This window comes from Trichogramma pretiosum, unplaced genomic scaffold, assembly GCF_000599845.2.
Source record: "Trichogramma pretiosum strain Unisexual culture from Peru unplaced genomic scaffold, Tpre_2.0 scaffold53, whole genome shotgun sequence".
NCBI lineage: Eukaryota > Metazoa > Arthropoda > Insecta > Hymenoptera > Trichogrammatidae > Trichogramma > Trichogramma pretiosum.
In genome coordinates, this window is record NW_019641626.1 from 308,328 (window position 1) to 329,035 (window position 20,708).

The 20,708-nt window shown below is 37.8% G+C and overlaps 1 protein-coding gene across 3 annotated transcripts in view; it reads right to left on the minus strand.

The window, feature by feature from the left end:
* LOC106651556 (Kv channel-interacting protein 1-like) overlaps positions 1-20,708 on the minus strand; it is a 167,835-nt gene that overhangs the window by 48,322 nt on the left and 98,805 nt on the right. The gene's annotated exons all lie outside the window — the stretch shown is intronic.

Here is a 20,708-nt window from a genome sequence, read left to right on the forward strand (position 1 = left end):
CTTCTGGTGTTTTCATATAGTTAAATGGATTTTAGATAATCTAAAAACCAGAAGTAAAACTTCAGAGAAAAAAACGTAAATTTTCTAATGATCAAATTTTTCTGAGTCGACTAAAAATTATCCGCGATTCACGGTATGATATTGATAAAATAAAGCATTATGAAACGTTTAATTTTATATGTTTATGAGAACGAATGCGTAGAAAAATTGTTATCCCAATGCGAGCCCATAAGGTCCTATAAATTACAATATCAAAACATCATTCTCTAAAAAAATTTAACCATTAAAACAAATGGAAAAGTGTACTGTGCGTATAGAATTTTTTACGGTCTTCAAACTGTTTATATCAAATGCTTATATTAAAACAACAGTTACTCTTACAAACCGATGAATTTTATGTTAAATATAACATATCCAATGCTACAATTAATTAAATAGCACTAATATTCGAATTAAAGTAAATATACTTCATATTTACTTTACCAATATGTGAGTTTTGAAGTAAAGACTTAAAAGTACTGCTGTTATTCTATAAAAATTAATTACAAGAGTGGCAGGAGTGTTGAAAGTTCCACGGGCGAGCAGCAGTTCATAAAGTAGCGCTAGGTGGCGTATACCTGAATTTTAGGTAACCGAAAGAGAAATAGGAAAATTCTAGCATTAAGTAAGAAAATTTCTTTAACAAAGATAATTAACTATCGGTGCCAAAAATAAGGTAAATTGTTTATTCCAAAAGAACGAGAAAAGAAAAAACTCCTCTTTTACTATGAACGGCTAAAACAGTTTAAATTTTCTAGTGATCAAATTTTTCTGAGTCGAATAAAAATCATCCGTGATTCGCGGTACACCCCATAATATAGAGAATACCATAAACTCTCGTCTTGAGCTCAAGCGACACAATAAGACAGAAAATTGAAATTGAATTAAATCATAAAATTAACTACTCTCTTCGGTTCTTTTCGCTCCTCTCTATTCTCTCTCTCTCTCTCTCTCTCTCTTTCTTCTTTTATACAAAGTACCTGAACATAACGCGAAGAGACCACTCTTGTAATGGAGCTCCTTATGTATATCTATATACCTTATACTTACTCGCGCGGGTGCCGTACCGATATAGCGATTAGGTTTTAGAGAGTATAGAGAGAGAGAGCTCGCGGAAGAGAATTTCAGCAAACGTCGGCAGCAGGCTATTGGAGACTATTACGCGGGGGTGGCTGAGCTCTGTGTGTGAGCATGAGATATATAAATGCTGCGCATTTTCTCTATACAGTGGTCGCCGCTTAAGAGAATCACTGTGTGACAAAAATTTTCATTCTATTAAGCGGATGATTCTACTATCCGATAGGGATTGCAATAACTTATAAATAACTTTGAATCCGAGAAATTATGCATTATTATAATAAATAATTTATTATTATAAATGAATATATATATATATATAATTTATATAATAAATTATTTATTATTAAATATTTATTCAAATCATATGTGACACCATTATAATTTAGTAAAATAGTCATTTATCTTGGTTTGTTTTTTCTTTTGGTCAATTATTTTGAAAATAAATTTTTCAAATTTGTAGTACTCTTCAAAGGATTTCGAACGATGTTGAACTCCTCGTCTCAAGACTTGTAATGCGTTAAACATTTCTAGATTATTAGGTGCGGGTTCTATACTATCATCTTCCTCTTCAATTTCTGATTCATCTGTGTCCAATTTTTGGCATATGTCATCATCTGTTGGCTTTCCAGAGGTTTCTAGACATTCGTCAATATCTATCCACTCGTCAAAAACCTCATGTGTCATATCTTCCGGATAAATTTCGTTCAAGCTAACGTTGCTCGAAATATTACATATTTCATTAGTTCCGTTAACAAACCCAGCCTTTCTAAAACAATTTTTTATCGTTTCGCTAGATACATAAGACCAAGCTTCTTTGATCTGATGTAGCGCATCAAGCAGAGAGGTCTTCTTGGCAATGTCATTGGCTTTGACATTTTGTTGATTATCTAATATTTGTATAATCCGTTCCCTCATTGTTCTTCGATAGTACGCTTTTAATGTACGAATTATACCTTGATCGCAAGGCTGTATCAGAGACGTCGTGTTGGCAGGTAAATAAACCACTGTAATATTTTTCATAGGCTCTAAGTTTGAATGTGCACCGCAATTATCAATGGTTAATAAAATTTTGCGTTTTAATTGTCTATCCCAATTTCGTAGCCAATCAGAAAAAATGTCTCTTGTCATCCACGCGTTTCTGTTGGCCGTGTAAGCAATAGGCAATTGAGTCACATCTTTGAAGCATTGTGGATTCTTAAATTTTCCAATAACAAACAGGTCTTTTTTTTCACCTGCCATACTGGCACAGCATAACAACGTTATACGCTCCTTACTTGTTTTGAAGCCTTTCGTATTTTCTGATTTTAGAGCATATGTATGCTCTGGTAATGCTCGGTAGTATAAACCCGTTTCGTCAGCATTAAATATATCGCTTGGCGAATAATTTTTAGATATTTCTGGCCATTCTTGTATAAACCACTCATTTGCACTTGTAAAATCAGCTTCGGCTTGTTCACCATGTGGCTTGCGATACACAATATTTTCTCGGCCTCTCCAACGTGAGAGCCAACCGTCAGTGGCCTTGAAATTTTCTTTGCCTAATTTCTTTGACAAATCTTCAGCTTTTGCTTTAAGTAACGGGCCATTAATTGGAGCGCCTTTTTCTCTCACTTCCACAAACCATTTCTTCAACGTTTTTTCTACGTCTTCGTCTTTGCCGCATCGTTTTCTCTTGCGGCTGAGATTTTCGTGAGAGCAAGAGGTACTTTCTATCTCGTAACGATTTAATAATAATCTACTAAGAGTAGNTGCATCGTCTGCGACCTAACCTCAAACGTTGGCGGGACGGCAAAAACATTGTCTTTTCATTTACTGGTATCGCGCCATGCCAAGTCGCATTATCCCAGTAAATGAATACATTCATTCACTATCGACTCTATATGAATTTTTGTGAAAAAGTGAAGCTAGTTTAACTAAAACTGATCATAGTATTTCAAACTTCAAGCATCAATAAAATAAAAATAATTTTTTGACATGGGTTAAAATTTCCTTTCATATTTTAATTTTAATCTTTTCTTGGTCATTCATTCATTGGGGGTCATTCATTCATTGGTGCCGTCACCCTAACAAAAAATTACATTAGACCCGTCGTTGAACTTGTACTTGCGTATATATCTAAGGCGAGGCTATTATACACACGTCGGAATTCGCGCGAGACGCGTCACGCGACCGCATTATAGGATACACAACCACACGTGTGATGTACGCCGTACCAAGTCTGCAGTGCGCTGCATATAAGGTATGTATATGCCCTCCCTGTTGACCGAGATGATTTAATGCTACGTCGCGATCGAGTTGAAGGATTTGTATCAAGTTTTAGCGCGCGCGCGCCATAATATTGCTGAAATACCTTATAGGTTTGCCAAACCACGAGGTATTTCGCCTCATTATTATTTAAAATATCGCCGATAGATGCGTTATTACTAAACGTATACTATAGTGGTAGTGCTACCCACTAATCTCACCGATAAATCATCGAGAGTGACTACGATATTTCGAAAAAAATTTCGTCCAAAATCTCGTATGAATATTATTCACCCTTCCCCCCCATCTCGCTGCATGCACACGAGCTATGCTACTCTAGCAAAGGTGCACCATTAATCTTTCGTTGCATCATCACGCGTATGTACCGTGAAAAAAGAAACCTCGACAAATGCGATCGTATTCCACCTGACGCTCTCGCGTCATCTCTCTCTCTCTCTCTCTCTCTCTCTCTCTCTCTCTCTCTCTATCGTCGAGTTGCGGCGCGCGTCGAATCACCCTCGCATATAAACCCGGGGGTAAACCGAACGTCTATGTACACATATTTACTGCGTGGCATGTTGTGTAGCTAGCTAGTAGCTTCTATACCCACGTTCACCAGTACGAGCGCGCGAATGTAAATTCGACACCGCAAGTACGCGCGGTGAAATTATTCGCTGCTGCTGCTGTATCCACGAACGAGCGAGAAACGCCACGGCGCACAGCCGGGCCTGATATAACTAGACGTCGACCGCCTGTGTAATTCAATCCTGCAGCAGAGGCTTCGTATTTATATAAGCGCGCGGCTTGCGTGTGCTTGTCCCCATCCGCGCGCTCGAGCGTGGCGCAAATCGGAAATCGGTTTTTCCGATGGCGCGCGCGTGGTGCCGCACGGTATAACGGCGCGTGTATACACATTGCCAAAAAGGCGTGTAACAGGCCGAAGAAACGACTCGTTTTGTATCGGCTCGCGGCTCGTTTATTCGTTGGTTTTTTTTTTCATTCCGCACTTTTTTCGATTCTCGCTCTTAAATGTATACCGTTTGGCAGAGATTACGGTAGCAGCAGCGACGACGAAGTTTGCACTAGATATGGTCGGTTTATCACCCCACTTTTATCGCTTGGGACATTGATGTTTTGTTGTTTGGATTTATGAAAAATTTAAATTTAACAACTATAGAACATATGTGAGTGTCGGCGAGTATGAGAGGAGTCGGTATACAGTAGAATCTCCCAATAGCGGACACTTCCAAATAGCGGACGATTTTAAAAGACCCGAATTTTTACTATGCTTTTTCGTGTTACATTTATTCCCAATAGCGGACATTCTCAATAGCGGACGCGGACACCCATTTTTTAGCCATAGCGGACATTGTTACTCTTTATTATGACAGATGATTTCAAATTTTAAATTTACACTCATGATATACACTCATAAATTGTTAATGAAATTGTCAATATCAATTCAATGCGTAAATCCTTGAAGAGGGGATTTGTTTACCTCTACAAATTAGATGAGATTTAAAATTAGAGACGAAACGAGAATGAGAATAACGTATTATTAGTTGAAAGCAAAATTTTGACACGGTTAGAGAGCTCTTAAAAAATGTCGCAAAAGCGCAAAAGATTATCGCTCGCGGATAAAGTTGCAATAATACAAGAATTGCAAAAAGTTAATATGAGTTACCGTAAAGGTGAAAAGTATGGGGTGGGTAAGACGGTAATTGGTGAAATTTTAAAAGAAAAAGATGATTTGCTCAAGTTATATGCACAAAATAGTAATCTTACGGCGAAAAAAAAATTTAAAAAGACCGGTGGTGTAACAATTGATTCGCTCACATACGAGTGGTTTTGTAGAGCCAGGGCACATAACATTCCTGTTAGTGGGGTGCTTATACAGGAAAAAGCCCGCGAAATTGCCGCAGAATTACTAAAAGAAACCCAAGACGACCGATTAGCAGATTTTCAAGTTTCATATGGATGGCTAACCAAATTTCGTACCCGACATAAAATCGCGTACAAGATTATAAGTGGAGAAGCTGCATCGGTTGACCAGGGAACCATAGACCAATGGAAGGTGATTTTAAAAGACATTGTAAAAGATTACGATGCCAAAGACATTTACAATCTCGATGAAACGGGCTTGTTTTTTAAAGCCACACCATCAAAAACAATGTGCTTGCCAAACGTAAATTGCAGTGGTAACAAAAGTCAAAAACCAAGATTGACCGTGATGTTATGTGTAAATCAAGCTGGTGATTTTGAAGTTCCACTTATTATCGGCACGGCAAAACGTCCCCACTGTTTCAAAGGAGTTGATTTAAAATACACACGCGTGACACTAAAAAGTTGTTTATGTTACGTATAATTCACACGAATAGTGGTATAATTCGTTTTACATTAGTACAAAATCAATCAAATATTAAACGTGTATGTGTGCAAAGAGGTCGAGAGGAGGATGAAAACCACCTTGGAGCTTTCTCAATGAGCGAGCAAAACTGAAAGAGCTGAGTAGATAACACGGTGACAATATCGGTCAATAGATGTCGCGTGGTGGATGACTCTATTCCCGCAAGCGGCTATATCGGGCCGCGAGTGTATATACGATTGCGACTCCAATTTGTGCAAATTATTGAATGATCGAATTTTTTGTACATTTTTTAAAGTTCTAATACACACAATAGCAGGGGAACTTTAAAATATTTTGTAATGTCGCTACGACTTATAGTAAAATAATAACACTATGCATTAGGATGTCGCTTGAAAGATTACTCTAGTCTCTAAAGCGAAATGTGATAATATTATACACGACATGAATGATTAATAATAATAATCCAATTAAATAAATGAATTAATAGAATACATAACAACCAATAATATTTAAGCAATTGAATCAATAACTAAATCAAATTATAAATACAATAATAATAAAATCTTTCGGTTACTATAAGTTAGAATAAATAATAATATTAATAAATAATTAATTATATGATTGTAAGATAAAACAGTGATTAGTATAGATACTAACTGTTTTATCAAATAAACTCGAATTTGAATGAAAGGCTTGAATACTTGACACAAAGAAGTATAGAGGCGTGTCAATCAATTGTTCAAGGATAATTATATACGTTACAATTTTTAAAATCTATATCTAATAAAGGCTAATTCAAAAATATCTTCAGTTGGACAGAAAAAAGGTATGAAGTGATTTAAGCAATGATAACATTGATATCCAAGCTTGATATATGGACCAAAGTTATCTATTTTGGTCTTGTGTTTACGATTCTAATGCCTCTCGCCACCTAGCGTTCAACACAATAACAGCAATATTTTGGCGCACCCTCTGATTGACCCTTTGCCCATGATCGATCAATGATTTGAGATACCTTTTATGCCGGTTTTCTATTGATAATATGACCTTTGCAATCCCGGCCCTCTAAAGATTAAAAATAATATTCATCGAGTGTTTCGAGTTTTCTAATTTCTTTCAAACTTTTTTATATCCATTAAAAATGAAATTTCTCGTCATGTTTTAGGGAACTTAAAAGTTAACGGGGTTGAACGGAAAAAAAATTTCTTTCGTTTTATCTCAGGGTTTTGAAGTATTTTTTTTTTTTGAACATTCACACATTTCGAACATAAACGTAAAATTTATTACATTTTTTTAGGAAAGCCCCGAACCAATGTATCGACAGTGGTTTCTTTTTCTCGTTTGTGACACACGTAAAGCAGTTCGAGCGTCAATGTATACAAACTACTCGAGAAGGTGCTAAAGTTTACACTCGATATTCGTATTTTGAATGCCCATAAAATAACTTATCTACCCTCAAGCCGCTGCTGCGTACCTGGGTAGTTTCGTTTATCGAGCGATTTTCACTTGACGCAACTCGCTCGAATATCCATAAGCAGAACAAACTATATTTGTGACAAAAAAATGTAAAAAAAGTAATATGCGATATTTATCCCCTTGCGAGCGAAAGAAAACAGTCTATTAAAGTGTACTCGCGCTGCTCTCTCTCTCTCTCTCTCTTTCTCTCTCGTAATATTAATGACACTGAAACGCGTGTTCGTTACACGCAAGAGCCAGCTAAAAGCCTTTCGTGCGCTGCATCACTGCAAATTCACCTTGCTCGCATCATTATAATAAAGAGTAATACGCCGAAGCTTTCACTCTCTCTCTCTCTCTTCGTTTGCATTACACCGACGAGGAAAAATAATAAAAAAAAAGTCCGAAAAAAATAAAGTAAGGGAGAGAAAAGGAAAATGTATCGACGAACTTATCAACTCGCGCAGAGCTTTTCTACTCGCAAGGGAGGAGAATGGGGGAAAGAAAAGAAAATGCTTGCATATTATATTGTGTACCGTATACACACTCTGGCAACAGAAAATAGGAGTTTCGGCGTAATATATGTATATAGGTGTGTGTACGCACGCTCGCGCGACGTCTCTTTCTCTTGTTCTCTCTCTCTCTCTCTCTCTCTCTCTCTAATTAAGTTCGAATGATTTGCGAACGTCGCAAAAGGTTTAATTAAGCTTCGTCGTCGTCGTCGGTGTGCTGACGCTTAATAATAGCTACGAGATGGTGCGTCGGAGGCCTGACTTATCGTGGCCTCTATAGGTCTCTCTTTATCTCTATACGTGTGTGTGCGTGTGTATGTGTGTGCACGCCGCCACTTCTTTATCGGCGCGCGGCGCGTAAAATGAGACAGTGATTACAAAGCAGAGGCAACCTTGGCGACTCGAAACTAGCCCTTTGTCCAAATAAAATTTGCAAGCCTTGGCTCTGCGACGTTTCAAAATATTAGTTTCTAATTACACCTCCTCTCCTGTGATTTCATCGAAGCGAGTGAAAATATTATGGCACGAGAAATTGAAACACGAAATATCTGAGCCAAATTTCATGAATTTCAATCTTTTTAAGTGAGTTTGCTTCCATCGTTTCGATAATCGTTTCGAGCTTGTGGCTTGCGAAGCAAAACTAGATTAATTTACGAAAATTGACCGTTCGATAGCTGTATGAGAAATTATTATCGCACTTGGCTTAGAGAGAAGTGGGTAATACGTGTAGATACGCGCGATAAAGTTTCGAACGAGTTCGGTAGGTATTACACTAAACGTTTCGACTCGATTTTTGAGTTAATAGCTGAGAATTTCCGGAGGTTGTGACGTTCTACGAGCTCGAATATTTTTCTTTCGCACTTTGAAGGGAAGTTAGAAAAGTATGACGAGTCCGCCTGATCATGTATTGGTTGTGCTACTTAACAAGTGATAATACTCGTTTTTGCACCAGCACCTCATTACTAGTGTTTTTTTGTTCTTTTTTTCGAAAAGCATTACCTCTCTTATAATTCTTTGTCAAAGCTCAGAGCTTTTACAAATTAGCTCATCGAGTCCCCGATGTACATTAATTTACGATGAACTTTTTTCCGCGATGAGAAATATATGCACAAAATCTCATTGGAAATTCAGAACATTCGGGACTTGACGGCTTAATCAAATGATCGGCTTTGAATGCCCGGAGCAGAGCGAGGGCAAATATTTACTCTTGCGCGGCTTGCGCGAGTAGGTACACACATATGCACATGACACACACTTATTCGTGTACATTACATACATTAGAAATTGCTATCAAACGATGATCTTTCAACGGGTGCGCCAGGCCTCGGTGCGTGGATGAAAAAAGGAGCAGGCGTATTTTTGGGTCGGAATAAAACTAATACAAGTAAAGCCGAGATGAGAAAATTAAAGAGAGAGAGAGACAGAGAGAGAGAGGGAAAGTGTGCAGCTGCAGTGTGACCACAGCGAACAATGTTTCGTGTCATTTCGTCGCTCTCTGTCTTTTTCTCTCTCGCTCTTGGTCGCGAGTGCAAAATCTCATTTCACTTGAGTTACGTGCTCGGTTGCAGTGCGAAAGAATCTCTATCCCCATGTGCTACTATACACACAGATACACAGACACACGGTGTAAAACTATGAGAGCAGCTGTATGCTCTACGCGTGTAAAACGATAAGAGAAAACGTTGAAAACTCAGCTCGGAAGAAAAGGGAAAATTCGCAGAAGAGGGAGGAGGAAAAGTGTGTCAGCGACGTTGACTCATGCAAGCTGGGGCCTCGGCGCGAAAGAAACTATACCCACATGCCCGTGACATTATACGCGAGAGCTGCACAGTGAGAGAAGTTGAATGCGACTTTGATGAGACGAATTGGTGTGATTTTCTCTCTCCCTCTCTTTTGGAGTACGTACGTATACATACGTGCATTACACGTGTGCTGCCGCATGCGCTCGAGAGAGAGAGGCAGGATACGCGCTGATTATTTCCCATATATATTTCCTTCCTTACGACCTCCGCAGTATGCAGAGAGATACATATACGTATAATACATACACACACACACATCTAAGAACTTTTTTTTTAGCTCCCCTCGTGTGTACCACCGGTACACCGGTGGTGTACACGTCCGCTTGTAAAGTGATTTTTTTTTCCCCCTCCTTTCGGTACATAATGCGCCCCCGCATACGACTACGAGCTCGGCTCGCGTCGCTGCTGCGCCGGATAAAATGGGCTATATCCGCGAGTGCAGTGCGCGCCGAGCCGCGATCGCGCGCGTAAATCAACCTGATGTATTCGCGCGCGCGGGGGATGGGCATGGGAAGCGAACTTATTTTTTTTTTTCTTTTATGATTAACAACCTTTAACCTCAGCTTCTGGTCTATATAACGTACAACATACACAGTGCGTATAATACACGGTTGTTATCGCTCTCACGTAGAGACTTTCCGAAACGAGCTCTCCTAAACAAACGCCATTCGTCATTCGCTCTCGGGCGGCAGCGCGAGAGATCAGAACTCTTAAAATACACACACGAGCGCGAGCAGTACACACTTATTTTAAATATGTACGTACACGATAATTCGTCGTCGTCGTCGTCGTCGCGCTTAATAATGGCGCCTTAAGTCCTCGTCCTTTTAAATTTTCCTCTCGGTGTTTTGTGCATTATATAATGCATTATAATGGCTCGTGACTCTTGGAGCGTGTGTACATTATGTACGCCTTTTGACTCGAGAACGAATTATGTATTAAACGTGTGCACACGCCTGCCCACATATCTACTTATTGCCGCAGTGGCGCGGCCAAGAGGATTAACCGCGTTAAAGAGAGAAAGAAAAGTCAGACAGACGGATGCGCGCGCGAAATGCGTGTATACGAAACGAAGCGTCACCTAGAAAAGATGGAAAAAAGGAGGAGCGTTCGACTGCGTTGTTATGTATACGTGCAATCCGGGTGCCTGAAATTACGCGTGTACGAGTAATTTAATTTCATTTTTTACGTAGCGATTCGCTGAGTACGCGTGTGCGTATTTATGACTCGTCGAACGTCTCTAGTCTTTAATCTAAAAATGTATTAAATTCTAAACGTCTAAGCTTACTCGAGTTACTCAATCGACAATAAGGCATGCCAGAGTTGATCTTAAAAAGAATAAGAATAAAAGTTGAACTGTTTTAATCATGGATATTTTTGCAGATTTATCTTAAATATGAAATATTATTCAATAATATTGCGGCAAGTACTTAATATTCTGGCATTATCTTCGCTATAACGCTCTATTATATTATTAAATGATGACTACTTGTACTCTCTGAAGTGAATCGCCACTTGCGAGAGTGACTTTCTTGGAATGCGCCACCTGGTGATCGGTATCTAAGTTTTAAATTGAACTCGATGAGGACGAGAAAACATTATAGCTCCTGGTTTTCCGATCTGACTGAACTCCCTATTGATTCTTACATTAAACTCGTGGACCTTGTTCTCCGCGAGGAAAATAGTCAGTGTCATATATCGTCAACAATGTACCTCATGTATACGCACAAGAACAAAACGAATTACATTCCAAAAAACAAATTTTTGTGAATGGAAAGTATTTTTCTATATCCGAGATATATTACATCCAGCAGGTATTTACAAAATACGCGAAATGGAGGGAAATCGTTGATCCGTTAATAATCCGATGGACTGAGCGATATTATACAAAACATCCTGAGCTCTCTTTCCTTCTAAATTGCGCCACGATAAATTGAAAAAGAAAGAGAATATTTAATTTCAAGCGAATATTTATCCAGATTCCTCTCTCTCACTTGCCACTGCATTCGGGAGCTTTGTGCTGTATATATTTTCCTACGTAAAACGTAAACTCGGCAGCCAGTCAGTCGTATATTTCACCCAGTTGTACGCGTTATATATATAAAAGGGTCAGTCTGTCTACGCGGGTACTTGCGAAATACTCGGTACAGCAGCAGCAGCAGCAGCAGCAGCAGCAACAACGGCTAAAGTGCATATGCAAAGCCTGCCATTTTATAACCGCACGGCCGTAAATTGCTATGCCGTACTACAGCAGGCTACTGCACACATACTACTACGCACTCGCAAATACGCACTCACACATACGTATACACACAGTGACGGCCACGTGAAAGAAAATTGTGCTATGCTTGCGCAAAAGGTTTTTTTCTTTCTTCCTTTCTTTCTTTTTTTTTTGCCTCGTTCGTAAAGAGCTCCGGTACGTATATAAACAGCAGCGAGAACGAAGATCGATGGATTATGATCAGCGCCGGATTATTGCAGTTGGCGGATGGAAAATAGGTAATACGGTATTGGACTAGACCGTGGTGAGAGCGTTTTTTGATGATGAATCGAATGACGGATATCGAAAGAATGGACTCGCGATTCGTGGAAGAGAAATAAAAGACTGCTGCAAAGGGAGAATAAGCGCTAAATTTGCCACTCACGCGAATGCATAGAGAATGTATATATTCAAGTGGAAGCAAAAAAATTTTCAATAAAGTTTCGAGTATATATAGCCTAGAGAACGATGAATCAAAAGTGAGGATCAGACAGCAGCAGCAGCAGCAGCAGTAACAGTGGCACACATGCCAGGGCGTTGTAGAGCTTATGATACGCGAATCATATCCGAGGACAAATCGATCTGGCATCGCGCGAGGTGAAAATCAGAGCGGCTGTTGCCGCCGGGGTGTCTGTAACGAATGATAAATTTATAATATATTTTTGCTTACGCGAGTGCAGCTTATACTTAAATGTAGCATGTGCGCAGTGGCGGATTACAAAAAGTGTCACCCCACACTCATTTCACGCTCAGACAGTTGGATTTTGAAAGATCGGAATATTTTATTTGCTGCAGAAACTTAAGTAGTTGTGAAAAAATGTACGGTGACAAGTAATTATTTACCGGTAAGAGACATTTCGTTGGATTCAAAAATAAAGCAACACCTTCATAGTAAATAAAAGTATGATAGTTATGGAGCAACGAGACTCAGATAACACTATCATATTGGCACAGTTTTTATTGAAAATTTAGAATAACATCTATATAAAGTATTCATTAGACTGGCATTAAGAAACTGAAATTTTTTCTATCGGCCCGCCCCGGACGGAAAAGTGATTGTTACCCTAAAAAAATGAGCTGTGCAAAATTTCAGCGCATAAAAATAATTTTAACCCGTGCCTCCACGAGCATTCATGTTTTTAATTTTAATTCATTTCTTGTTCAAATCCCGATTTATTGAATTGTTTACAGATTCAAAATATTCCTTTGATGTAAAAATCAAAAACACCATATCCGACGTATTTTTTTACGAGGAATCGAATGGTGACCTTGAATTTGACCTTGAACATAACCTAAAAGGTACAGAGAACCAAAAATTGATATTTTATGCGATGACCCCCATTTTCACTTCAGATTTGAAAAGAGTGAAAAATTTTACCATTGAATAAGACTTTGTTTTTTTTTCAAGGGCATTTCAAGGGTGACACAAATACAATATATGCAATCGAAATTATTTTTTCGATTTCTTTTTTTAAATTCAAGCTAAAATTTTATTATTATATTTTATTATAAATTTTAGTATAAAATGTTATTATTATAAAAAGGATTTTGTTGAAAAAAGTTAAAAACAATATTTGCAGAAAAACAGGACTTTTCACTTTATTTTAATAATTATAAACAAAAAAAATTTTATTCTTCCTGACAAAGCGTAGATTTATTTGCATTTGGAAATTTTTTATTATATTCTCTAATTAATTGCAGCAAGTAAAGTTTTTGTTCGTCATCTTTGGTAAGAATATTATTGTAGTTTGTTACTAAGTGAATCATATTCTTTCTGCTGTATCATTTACCATTCTCAAATTTTCAACAATTGCAAATCCTTGTTGATAATCTGGATTGTCCTTCCATAGACCTGGATCAATTTCTAGAAAATCCTTTTTTATCTCAAATCTTGAAAAAAAGTTGAGCGAATTTTCGTTTATGAAATCATAAATTTCATTTTCTGAAAAACTTATGGCGTCTACCATATTTGTAACTATACGCTTGCATGTAGGTAAAATTTCTTCGCAATCTACTTTTTTCTTTAAGTTTATTATCATTTTTCTTTTAAACTCTAATGAAATGGTATCATCGAAAAATGATAAAGAGGCAGTCTCTGGAATTAAATACCACAGATGGTTAATAATTTTTTTTATGGCAACCTGTGACACTTTTTCATCAATTTCTTTGTAATTTATCATATCTTTTAAAAATTTCAAATCAAGATTTGGAGCCAAGTATGGTACAGAGCAAAAAAACCACACCTTGATGTACGCAATTACTATAAATAGGCAAACTTTGGTTATACCTGCTAAATCTTCTTGTGACATCAGAAAGTGATCACGGATCTATTTTTTTGAGATTCTTTTCATATTCGCTTTTTTGATAATTCTCTATGTTATCAAAACAACCTGTTATTCCATCTTTTCTTTGATCGATTAAAAATTGTTTTCGTTTTTCATCAATCATATCGAATATATTTGCAGCAGAAATATCGAATAAATTAAGAAGAATTTTCTGAAAGTCGTCAACTTTTTTTTCATTACTTTTCTTACTTTTATTTTTTTGCAATTTTCTCCAAGTACTATATAATTTTTCAATTTTTGCAAAACTGTTTTGATCTTTTAAAGTGTACAATCCAGCTTTTTCCCAAAAAATCTTAACTTCTTTAATAACTAAATTCATGCTCTCTTTCAATGTGAGTTGTAATTTTCTCGTACCGTAAAACAACACCTGGAGAACTTGTAAATTGGATGGTAATTTATTTCCAACAATTTGAACGGATACCTGGCCAATTAAATATACACTATCTACTTGCTGCGTAATTACTTCTTCCATGATAACTTCTTCCATGATAGTTTCTGCTGGAATAATGAAGATTAAATTAATAAATAAATAATAGTTTAGATTAATAATAATAAATTAATAATTAATAAAGACAGAGTAGAACAATCAGCTGACTTGTGTAGTCAGCTGTGTCACAACACTGGGCATAATTAGAACTCGCGTTTTTTCTGCTCACACTCGTGCCGGCATAGCCAGTACTCGTGCGCACAAAACAATCGACTCGTGCCGGCGTAGCCAGCACTCATGTCTCTTTTGTTAGCACTCGTATCTGGTATTGCCGTCCCTCGTGCGTTAATTGTACGCAAAAATGCCTTGTTGCATAACTAACTATTAAATGTACTGTTACACGAATCAAAATCTATTTTTCATGAAGATTAACCTTTACATATTTACAAGATAGGTCTCGAAAACTTGACATAAGTTTTTTTCTTTTACTCGCGCCGTAAATCATGAAGAGATATTGTAATTTTCAGAAAATTTTACTCGAAAATTTCAGAATAAATAAAAGATATCTCACTGAATAATTTAAAAATGTTTACTTACGATATAAATAAATTGATTTCAATGCACTCCTTATACACTTTTCTCGCTAGAACAGAATTCACAGTTACGCACAACAAAAAAAACGAAGTATGATTCGCAGTGTGTCCGTCAGCGTTGTTGATACAGAACTATGTGAACATCGAGTTTAAACATGCGTGTAGGTCCGAACGTTGTTTACGTTTTACTTGTAAACCTTCGACTCAAGCTGTGTAGCACAAATACGTTAAAAGGCGCGTAAAGTCAGTATCTTACGCGCGGCATTATTAGGCGAAATCGGACACTTTCAAACTCGCCAGAAAAAACCCTGAATACTCCCAGAAAAAATATGTTCCACATGATTTCAGTGAAAAAGTGCTCATTTTTTCAATGGTGGGGTCAAATTTCGAAAATTTTCAATTTTTCTCGAAAAAACTTGACATAAACTTTATAATTCGATTATCTCAAAAACAGCTTTTTTAAGATTTTTCCAAATAGTCCCTATTGAAAGTTAAGGAAAAAGCACATCAATATGAAAGTTTTTAAAGAGTGGTATTGATAATAATTCATTGAAATACAACGACAAACGTGTAAAAACGTAAGATTCTCTGCCGCGCGGGAAACTAATTTTAGCTCAATTTTAAAAAAAGAAATCGAAAAAATAATTTCGATTGCATATATTGTATTTGTGTCACCCTTGAAATGCCCTTGAAAAAAAAACAGTCTTATTCAATGGTAAAATTTTTCACTCTTTTCAAATCTGAAGTGAAAATGGGGGTCACCGCATAAAATATCAATTTTTGGTTCTCTGTACCTTTTAGGTTATGTTCAAGGTCAAATTCAAGGTCACCATTCGATTCCTCGTAAAAAAATACGTCGGATATGGTGTTTTTGATTTTTACATCAAAGGAATATTTTGAATCTGTAAACAATTCAATAAATCGGGATTTGAACAAGAAATGAATTAAAATTAAAAACATGAATGCTCGTGGAGGCACGGGTTAAAATTATTTTTATGTGCTGAAATTTTGCACAGCTCATTTTTTTAGGGTAACAATCACTTTTCCGTCCGGGGCGGGCCGATAGAAAAAATTTCAGTTTCTTAATGCCAGTCTAGTATTCATATATATTTATATTTGTACAGAAAAAAATCGGCACTTTTTATTACTATACCAATGAGATACACGAGTATGTGACTGCAATTTGAGACATTTGTATGAACTAATGAATTACTCATAAAAACTTGATAATCTTTTGACACAAAGCTGGATGCCATTGTGCGTATTTACGATTATAGTAGTCAAATTTTTTCTTATTTAGTAAATCTTTTCGCATATTGACTTGCAGAAACTTATGGGCAAATCGAATGTGGGGAATCAAAATACGTTTCTATGCTAAAATTTAATCGTCCGATGATGATATTTGTGCACTGTCTTTTTGATGATTTTTAAGATTGCTTTGAACTCTCAATTTCTTCTCACACTAATTGCATGGGTAATTCTCTCAGACCTTCATGCATTACCTTTTTGTGATTGATCAAATGCTTTTTGTGTCCAAATTTTTATCTCACGTTCGTCGCATCGTGTATTATTTTTTGGTGACAGATCAAATGATGCTTAAGTCCAAATTTCTTTTCACACTTGTCACATACGAAATCTCTGCGACCTTCATGGATAATTTTTTGGTGATTAAGCAAAGTTGTTTTACATACAAATTTCTTTTCGCACTTGTCGCATGCGTAATCTTTGCGATCTTCGTGTACTGTCTTTTGATGGAAAAGCAACTGCGAGTTTTGTCCGAATTTTTTCTCGCATTTTCCGCATGCGAAATCTTTTCGGCCTTCGTGTACTGTCCTCTGATGGACAAGCAAATGAGATTTGTATCCAAATTTTTTTTCGCATTTGTGGCATGAGAAATCTTTACGACCTTCGTGTACTATCTTTTGATGCTCAAACAAAATAAATTTATACTCAAATTTCTTTTTGCATTTGTCGCATGCGTAATCTTTGCGACTTTCGTGAACTGTTTTTTGATGTTTATTCAAGTTGCTTCGATCACCAAATTTCTTTTTGCATTTGTCACATGCGTAATCTTTGGGGCTCTGATGAACAGCACTTCGATGCCTGATAAAATCCACCTTTGTCCTAAATTTTGTCTCGCCCTTGCCACATGCGTAATCTTTGCGACTTTCGTGTACTTTTTTTTGGTGGCTAAACAAATGAGGTTTTTGTCCAAATTTCCTCTCGCATTTGTTGCATGCAAAATCTTTGCGGCCCTCGTGGACAGTCCTTTGATGCTTCAACAAATCTGACTTACTTCCAAATTTCTTCTCACAATCGTTGCATTCGTAATCTTTGCGATTTTCGTGTGTTAGTTTTTGGTGAAAGAGTAAAGCTGATTTGAATGCAAAATTTTTTGCGCATTTGTCACATGCGTGATCTCTGCGACCCTCGTGGATTGTTTTTTGATGTCTTTTCAAATTTCTTTTATCGCCAAATTTCCTCTCGCATTTGTCGCATGCATAATCTTTGCGACCCTCATGGACTGTTGAAATATGCAAGTGGAAGTTCCATTTATTTCCAATTTCCTTTTCGCAATTTGGACATGAGTATTTTTTGAAGTTTTGGGATGCTAAATTTTTCCGAACAGCGTAGTTTCTGCGACCATCATGGACTGTTTTTATGTGCAGGTGCAAACTATGTTTATTGTCAAATCTTTTCGCGCACCTTTCACATAAGTAATTTTTGAATACTTCGTGGAATATTCTTTTATGTTTGAGCAAAGCTGATTTATTTTCAAATTTCTTTTCGCACTTGTTACACGTGAAATCTTCGCGATCTTTGTGAACTAATTTTTGGTGCGTAAGCAAACTTGATTTTTTCACAAATTTTTTCTCGCAATTGTCACGTGGAAAATCTTTGCGGCTTTTGTGTTCTGATATTTGGTGTCTACTCAGATGACTTCGGAACTTGAATTTCTTTACGCACTTGTTGCATGCGTAATCTTTCTGATCATTGTGAATTGTGTCTCGATGTGTCATCATGCTCGATTCTAGTATAAATGCCTCCTGACAAATATCACAAACGTATTTTTTGTCGTCTGAAACAACAATGACGTGTTCATTAAAATTACTTTCTGAAGCAAATTCCTCGGATTTTTTCTCATTTATATCCATTTTGGTGCCTAAATTAAACGATGAATTCTTCTATTTAGTACTATGGAAATTGAATGAGTAAAATTTATCTTTTGGTTTTATGACTTGTATCATCAGGAAAGTCAAAATCTGAACTAATTCGTTTTCACTATAAACATGATCAGCGTGTCAAGGGACGATGTTAAAATCGTTTATGGTATTATTGTTTACAATTCAATGACCGAGTTATCTGTTTATACTTGGTAGATACGATATTTGATCCAGTTTCAAAATTTAATTTAGAGACTATTTCTACGAAAAATTTTCTTGTGTCTTTTTAAACTATGTTCACGAAAAATTCCTTCTAAAATTGAGGCAATATTAAATCATTACACAACATTTTATAAATGACAGCATTTTTTCATGTTAGTTTCAAAATTAGTTTCAGAATCTACCACCGAATGCAGTGTTGACCCACTATGGAAAAAAATTCATGAACGATAATTCTCTGCAACATGCGTACAACCACGCTTATAAAGTACGAGATTGAAGTAAATCCCTTTCTTCCCCAGTTCACTTAGACGTAGTTGCATTTCTTTTCACCTTCTCTCAAAATGAGTGAAAACTGCTTCACGCGGACCTCTCTTTGAACTTTTCCATTTCAGAACGCGCCGATCGAGAATCGTTCACGCCCACGCACTTCGCCGCTTTCCATATAGCGTTATTATTGTATCAATAGATTCCGAGTGTATATACTTGTATATACTTTACGATTGCCTGTTAGTTGAATGCGATCGCTCGGCGTGCTGCCTCTCTCGTACAAATATACGATAATGAAATTAATCGTCCCACGCGTATGCACACATATACTCTATAGGCGTATATATAAAGTCGCTCTATACGTATAATACGCAGGCATAATATACAAGAGGCTTGTGCTCGCGAGCGGTATAGCTGTTTTCTCCCATGTACTCGCACTTTCAATTAACCGGGACACTCAATTACTTGAATTAGCGGCTGACTGGATGCATTAACTCGGCTCTTCTCTCTCTCTCTCTCTTCTGTTCTCGTACGCATACACACATACACGCGTGGGTGCTTGCAGCTGCCTACCTGCTGCGCTCGCCAGTATATTTATATAATAATACACACAGGGTATCCACATATAGGTGCAGCACACCTATCTCGTTTGATTGATTGCACAATGTATGATAGTGCGCTATATGTCTACAGCTCGTGTGCACACACACGCGGGAGGGTAGAATCAATTTTTGCCGGCGCCGCGACGCTCGACATTTATTTCGTCCGTGCCCAATTAGGCGTGTGATACTCTCTACCATACCTACACGTACGTATATAATACGCTGTATGTTATACGATAGCTGTTGGTAGGTAGGTAGGTCCGAGCGTTTGCGCTTTAAATTAGTTTTATCGCGCGCGCGTCTGTGCCGTCATGCACTTTACTCCCAAGCGCTGTGCGGCACACATATGGAGCGCGAGCGATAAGGATGCATTATATATAAGGGGACACACACACGCACTGCCGGATTATATACGTACGTCATTGAAACTTACAATGCTTTAAGTAAATTCGGACGTTTCGGTAAAATGTTTGCCCATCAAAGTTGTAAAGAGCATAAGCATGCAGTGTGGGTGTGAAAAGCGTATACCGTGTGGATAAATAAACGATCGCGATGCATACAAAGGATAATACGTCGGCGCGCGAGCTTTGTCCACGGTATACGCTTTTCGTCGCTCGTACACCCGATACGTGGCAGGGCGCGCGAATAAACTTTAGCTCGACGACGCCTGCGCGAGCCTTGAGAAATGCGATTGCAGCCCCTCGTATATTATACGTGCAACGCTTATAAGTTAAGTAGGCGAAAAAGAGACAAAGCTCGCGTCGACGCGTCGTCGCTATACGTATCCTCCTTTGCGCTATACGTTACATACATGCAACGGTGCTGTCCTTGCGCCAAGTATTATATATACGTTACATACGCGTGTACGCCTCGAATGGATTAGCTTCGCGCACGTCGTAATGCGAGCGCCGGCGCGCGCGTACCCACACGCGAAGGGTTAATATAATAATGAATGTAACGCGGCTGCGAGCACAAACATGCATCAACGAATTGGCAAGACGCGAAAGTTGCGCGCGGCTTATAACTCGAGTTCGCGCGGTGCAGAGGAAGTATATGGCCGGGACGCGTAGTCGAGAAATCGAGATAAAAGGAAGCAACGTCATCCACTACTACTACTAGGTGAGCTGCTGTATATATAGCACGCGAGCAGGACGGGGAACGTATTATATAATACGCCCGTAATATGATGTCGCGCTAATGGTAGCCCCGCTTAAGTCAATGATATTCGGAGGAGCTTTGCGCGTATTTTTACGAGCTTTATACAGCCGCGTACATATAACACTCTCTAGCTCTTATACATGCGCCGTCGTGTGCGTATGTACACGCGA